We start from the raw sequence: 6,982 nt of genomic DNA on the forward strand, positions 1-6,982 counted from the left end.
AGGGAAAATGTGGCACATATACACCATGGAATATTATGCAGCCATCAAAAACGATGAGTTTGGGTCCTTTGTAGGGACATGGATGAACCTGGAAACCATCATTCTCAGCAAGCTGACACAAGAGCAGAAGATCAAACACCGCATGTTCTCACTCATAGGTGGGTGTTGAACAATGAGAACACATGGACACAGGAAGGGGAGCACTACACACTGGGGTCTGTTGAGGGGAAATAGGGGAGGGACAGTAGGGGGTGGGGAGTTGGGGAGAGATAGCATGGGGAGAAATGCCAAATATGGGTGATGGGGAGGAAGGCAGCAAATCACGCTGCCATGTGTGTACCTATGCAACAATCTTGCATGTTCTTCACATGTACCCCCAAACCTAAAATGCAATAAAATAAATTAAAAAAAAAAACTGTTACCCACTCCTGGCTCATCCAATATTTTTTATAGTCTATGGGTTCATGGTATTTGCTTATTGGCTTAAATCTGACATAAGCCATAATATTACAGGTTGGATGAGAAATTTTTTAGACTACCTTTACTATGCTAATCACAACTGGAAACACAAGGTGATCCCCAGCCCATTTGCCTTTGAGGTTCTTGCCTGATACCACCTTATGTTTTCTGAAGAATACCAAAGGAAAATGTTACCACCACCCACTCATTTAACAAATGATCTGCTGTTGATTTTCTGGGCTGCAGATTCTGTGCTAACATTCAAATAGCCACATGGAAATGACAACTTATTGACGAAGTTGCCTAAGAGGTTCCATGGTTCCACAGTTCTGATCTCTAAGAATCAGTCCAGATTGCCTGCTTGCTTAGCACACGGGAATGCTTGATTTACATGCTACTTTTTCTAACTAATAAATTCTCCTTTCTAAAGCAGGGCTAACTGGCAGAAGTCAGACTTAGTATTCTCGGGTTTTTTGAACCTTATCACAGGAGATAAAGCAGGGAATTCTTTTCCTAATAATCATCACATATTTTTAAATATTGTATGTCAGTACATATGACATTAAGATGGAATTTCTGTTTGATAAGACTGGTGACTCTTATTTTCACAGCACATCCTGACATAAGAAGAGCCTATGTATTTTTTAAGCACAGTACACAATAAAATGTATAATCCTTTCCCAAATCTCATTATTCAAAATTTTCTAGAACACAGCCTCCTTCGTTAGAATATAACCTTGTGGACAGGGACTTTATCCTATTTATTTAGCATAGGGCTGATACCTGGTTAGTATCTGTGGTGAATAGTGCAAACACAAGATAATTACATGGATTATTGACTGCATTATCTAACCAAGAATCAAGATGCATGCTCTGTCTTTTGCTCCTAAAAGATGGTATGAGAAAAACAAACAAAAAAAGAAGTAAAATATTAGGATCTAATAACCCCCCAATCAAGAAAACTATGTTTTTGCACTTGAAAAAATAAGTGTGGTGGGGGCCAGGCATGGTGGTTCACACTTGTAATCCCAGCACTTTGGAAGGCCGAGGTGGGCAAATCACCTGAGGTCAGGAGTTCGAGACCAGACTGACAAACATGGTGAAACCCCATCTCTACTAAAAATACAAAAGTAATGGCATGGTGGTGCTCGCCCACCTACTCAGGAGGCTGAGGCAGGAGAATCGCTTGAACCCAGGAAGTAGAATTGCAGTGAGCCAAGATTGTGCCATTGTATTACAGCAGCCTGGACAACAAGAGCAAAACTCTGTATCAAAAAAAAAAAAAAAAAAAAGGAAAGAAATAAGTGTGGTGATTGTGATTTTGGAAAAATATATAATCTCACACCAAGAACTGTAATATAAATAGCATGTGAACAATTACCCATAAATCTATAGAGAACAATTCTTTATACTGAAAGACAAGAACCAAGATATTAATATTTATGGGTACACACACACACACACACACACACACACACACACAAAAAAAAAAAAAAAAAACAAAAAAAAAAAAACAAGAAACATGATATGGTATGGCCTTGCATTTTGGGTTTGGCTGGCCAGACAAGGGGAAAACCCCTGACCAAGTGTGCTGGCTACATTCTCTTTCTGGTATTTCAAAATAGAACCAAGAAAGCTGAGTCAGAATCTGTGTGACAGCACCTGCAGTGTGTAAGCTTGTCCATTCTGGGGAGGCCATGTTTTGCTGTGTGAACTAATGGGCAAAGAAAGCCATTCAGTAGAAAGAAACAAAGGAGATGAATGCTGTATAATCTCCTGTAGCTGCTGTAACAAATTACCACAAACTTAATGGCTTAAAACATACAGATATATGATCTTACAGCACTAGAGGTCAGAAGTCTAAAATTGGCTGGCAGTCTGCATTATTTCAGAGGCTATAGGGGAAATTTTATTTCCTTACTTTTTCCATCTGAGGCTGCCTGAATGCCTTGGCTTATGGCTACATCACTCCACTCTGCTTCCATTGTCACATCTTCTCTAACTCTGAGCTTTCTACCTCTCGCTTCTAAGGACTCTTGTGATTACACGAAGCCTACCTGAATAATCCAAAATAAATTCTCCATCTCAAGATCTTTAATTTAATTGTACCTGCAAGGTCCCTTTTGCTATGTAAAGTAGCATTTTACAGGTTCCAGGGATTAAGACACCTTGTGTGTAGTGGAGCGGGGTGTTGGGGGGGGCATTATTTGCCTACCATAAAAACTCAAGGAGGAATAGTGATGACAAGTGAATAAAAAGCAAGCCATTCCTGCATTTCTGCTCTTGGGTGCCAAGACACACTCTTATATTCCTGTAAGAAGCCTTTTGGACAAAGTTGTGTGAGTATTCTATTAACATGAATTCTGAAGACTTATTGGAATGTCATGATCAGTGAACAAATGTCTGTCATGGGCACCAAACAAGGAGAGCTATCTCATATGTGTCACAAATTCACCATCCTTGCTCAGGATTAGAAGTTGTAGAATTAGTATGGCTGGGTGTAAAGAATCATTTCGTTCATTATAAAAAGAGGGCTTAACCTATGAACATTTAAATCCTTGTTAATAGTACCAGAACCTTAATTAAGGGCTATTTGCCTTAGGAGACTGTCACATGTAATCTCAGGAGCTGAGAATAGGCTACATTTTACTATGAGCCAGATGCATAGCACTTAGAAAAAAAATCAACTTGATGATTTTTCTACATAACTCCTCTCCTTTTGAACAAAACAGTTGCTGTTCAGAGTCCCTGATCACAAACCTTAGGATCGAATCATACACCTCCTCCTAAGTAGCACGGCCATGGCCAGGAGGCAATCTGTCTTACTAGGCAGAGCATTTTTCCATGTTAGAGCTTTTTCTCACAAGAGAAGGTCATTGGTTTCAGGAACCCAAAGTTTTCTTTCTGTCAGTTTTGTTTAGTGCCCTGTGCCAGGAGCTCACTTATGCCTGTATCCTTGGCTCACTTTAATAGGGAATTCTACCCTGAGTGACACTTAATAACCTCAGTAACCACTAGCTCCAGCATTCTTAGTGACTTCATGGTACTCAAATTACATTGTCACATTCACACCAGGCAGAAACAAAGATAAGATAAGCCCACAATGGCCAAGAATTGATGAGGAACTGAAGGGTGGGCTGCAGGGGATGGCTATGTTTTTTAAGCGGCATCAACAACTCAATCTGTCTCAGAATCAGTGAGAGCAATTAAAAGGAGAGGAGCCAGACTAAACAAGTCACCAAGCTGACCTCTTCCGATTAACTGCCTTGAAGTGTTCTGTTCCAGAAGAATTATTTCCTCTATGAAGATTTAGGAGCCACATGTGATCTAATCCCCCACTGTAGCTTCTAAACCCGTAGAATGAGTGTTTGCAAAGTAGGATCTTTTACTAGATATTGTAAAAGAGATGTCTGTGTATGTGTTTTGCCAAGAAATTAAAATCCAGTCTTTGCCAAGGAGCATAAACATACTTGGCAGAATCTAGAGCTCAGTAGCAAAGATAAAAGCAATTGTTCCTTTCAGCCAATTGCTCACAGTTACTACAAAACATTTATCTTCCCCCAGGGTGGATTTTCTCCCCTGATGCAGTCTGGCCCTGGAAGACATCATCCTCCCACCCTGGAGGGCCCATAAAATGCTCAGGGCCACATCAGTACGTTCCTATGCAGCTCCGGATACATACAACCCAGGCAGCACAATTATTGACCTGAAACATTTCATCTCTCAGGGATGTGATATTTTCCTCTCCAGTAATGAAACTTTAAAGAAATTATATTTTAACTATGTCATTCTTTCCATTGCTTCAAAATCTGATTTGATTTTCATCAGCTCTCTGGGCTTTATATAAATGTCAGTAAACTGAATGGGCTGTCAACACTTAGATTAATGATTGGCTAACAGGAGATTTCTTAGTTTTACATTCAGTGAAGCAACTCAGGGACTCCAAGCACTGTGGTGCTTTTACGACTTTTTTCCTTAACCCTTTCATGCCCCTAAAGACATATCACCCTGGGAGAAAAACAACCACAGTGACTTGGTTCTGAGTAAAACCTCTGTTCTTCCTTTTCCTGTGAGGTGTGCCCCAAACCAACCAATTATCAGAAAACCAAAATTTTGATACACCGAAATTTAAACTGGTTAAAACTTGAAGGTCAAAACAAGTCAAACATTTCAACAAAAACTTTTGCCATCATCAGTAACTAAAATTTAATAATACTTGGCAGTGAATTCAATTTAAACTGTGTACTTGACAATGCTATAATAGCTGCATTTCTTTTAAAAATACACTCTAAAATAACTCAATTGCTCATTTGTTTAGCACTATAGTTGTTTGTGTACTTATCTTACTTTTCTCTTGAACTGTATGTTCCTGGAAGGGAGGCACTTCAAAGCATTGCACAAGGAAACCAAACATGCATCAGACATAATCTCTGTGGTTCAGGAGCTGAGGAAAACACAGAGATGAGATCCTTACACAAACAGCCATCCCTATCTTCTAATGGCCCTCTTCTCTTTTTACTTGCACCCCACTGCTACACTTGCAAAAAACATAAACATTGCTTATTAATTATTAAGTGGCTCTTTTCAAAGACTTCTAAGAAAAATACCTTCTACGGTCCCTCCAGGTCCTTTTGAAAAAGAGTAATTCATGTTATAAATCATTCCTATAAATCATCATCATAATATAAAATAAGGTTACTATTTGAGATTTTTCAAGCAGACAGGTGGAATAGAAAGAGAAAAGAAGGAAGTCTCTCTTCAGAGAATGACTAAGGTAAGCCATTTGGCAATATTATAACATTGTTGGCTTGTGGCTCACATTTTATATAAAAGCTGTACACTAAAGATTTTAGATTATAAATTATTATTATTATTTTGAGACAGAGTCTTGCTCTGTCACCAGGCTGGAGGGCAGTGGCACAATCTCGGCTCACTGCAACCTCCGCCTCCTGGGTTCAAGCGATTCTTATGCCTCAGCCTCCCGAGTAGCTGGGACTACAGGCGCATGACACCAGACCTGGCTAATTTTTTTTGTATTTTTAGTAGTGACGGGGTTTCACCGTGTTGGCCAGGGTGGTCTCCATCTCTTTACCTCGTGATCTTCCCACCTCAGCCTCCTAAAGTGCTGGGATTACAGGCGTGAGCCACTGCGCCTGGCCTAGATTATAAATTATTTTTAACAATCAAACACCATGGGGAAATGTTTTTAATATTAATAAAGTTATTGTCAAGGTCTTTTCCCACAAAACCACAAGTAAAAGTGTATAAGATGCATGGTTTTGCACATTTCATAGCCTGACAAGAAGTTGTACAAACCAGAATTTCTTTTAATAAACCAAGAAATTAAAATTTATTCCAGGAAAAAAAAAAAAAAAACAAAAGTCAGAGGCAAACAAGTCAAAATCTATCACTAAGATTTTTAGATAATAAAAACACTTAAGAGTAATCCTCTTCCACCTTCTTTAGCAAACCTAGTACAGGTAAATCAAAACCTGGATTTATACAAAGAATAACCTATGAAATGTCTTGATAATATATGAAGTGAGGCCGGGTGTGATAGCTCATGCCCATAATGCCAACTCTTCGGGAGAGCAAAGCAGAAGGATTGTTTCAGCCCAGGAATTCAAGACCAGACTGGGAAATGTAGTGAAACTCTGTCTCTACAAAAAAATATAAAAATTAGCCAGGCACAGTGGTATGTACCTATAGTCCTACCTACTCGGGAGGCTGAGGTAGGAGGATCACTTAAGCTGGAGGTCAAGGTTGCAGTGAGCCATGATCGTGCCACTGCTCTCCAGCTTGGGTGACAGGGAGAGACCCAATTTCTCTCTCTCTCATTCTCTCTCACTGTGTGTGTGTGTGTGTGTGTGTGTGTGTGTGTGTGTGTGTTTGTGTGTGTAGTGAAATTTAAGTGTCTGACTTTTCTAGTTCTACTAAGCAGTTTATAAATGTAATTTTAGGATTATATGTGCTAAGTAAAGTAAAGTACATCATAACAGAAAGAGCCTCCCTTATGAGTAAAACACAGATCTTCCAAGATCTTAGCAAAACAGAAGAGTCCCCAGGAAATCATTGCAAAATGGGAGTCTGCTTAGGTTTTCCTCATGCTGATTCCCATTAAAGCTCTGACTCAAGAATGAACACTCTTCCCCAACCTCTCCCTGCCCCATTCCCTAGTTCCCCTTCACCCAATTAAAACTGATTTAATATTTTCTTTTAGACTTATAAATGCATATACTTGTGTTGCTTTTCATTTTGTAGTGGTTTGTCCTTGATATTTTTTAAAACTTAAGAGAGAACATAAGAAATAATTACAGAAAATCAAAACTCTAAAACAGGCACATTTCCAAAGTACATATTTCTGATCCTAAAATAATCTCCCGCTAACCCAAAAGGACCAGTAATTCTTCGCAGCCACCTTACCCAGCTTCCGTCTTCCAGTTCCCTGCATTTCCCAAGTTAGCTGAGAAGTCTTGGAATCTATACTGATGAGAACCAACCTTAGCAAATGGTTCTTAGACAC

This window comes from Sapajus apella, unplaced genomic scaffold (assembly GCF_009761245.1).
Source record: "Sapajus apella isolate SASKATOON/1434 unplaced genomic scaffold, GSC_monkey_1.0 scaffold74, whole genome shotgun sequence".
In the NCBI taxonomy this organism is placed as follows: domain Eukaryota; kingdom Metazoa; phylum Chordata; class Mammalia; order Primates; family Cebidae; genus Sapajus; species Sapajus apella.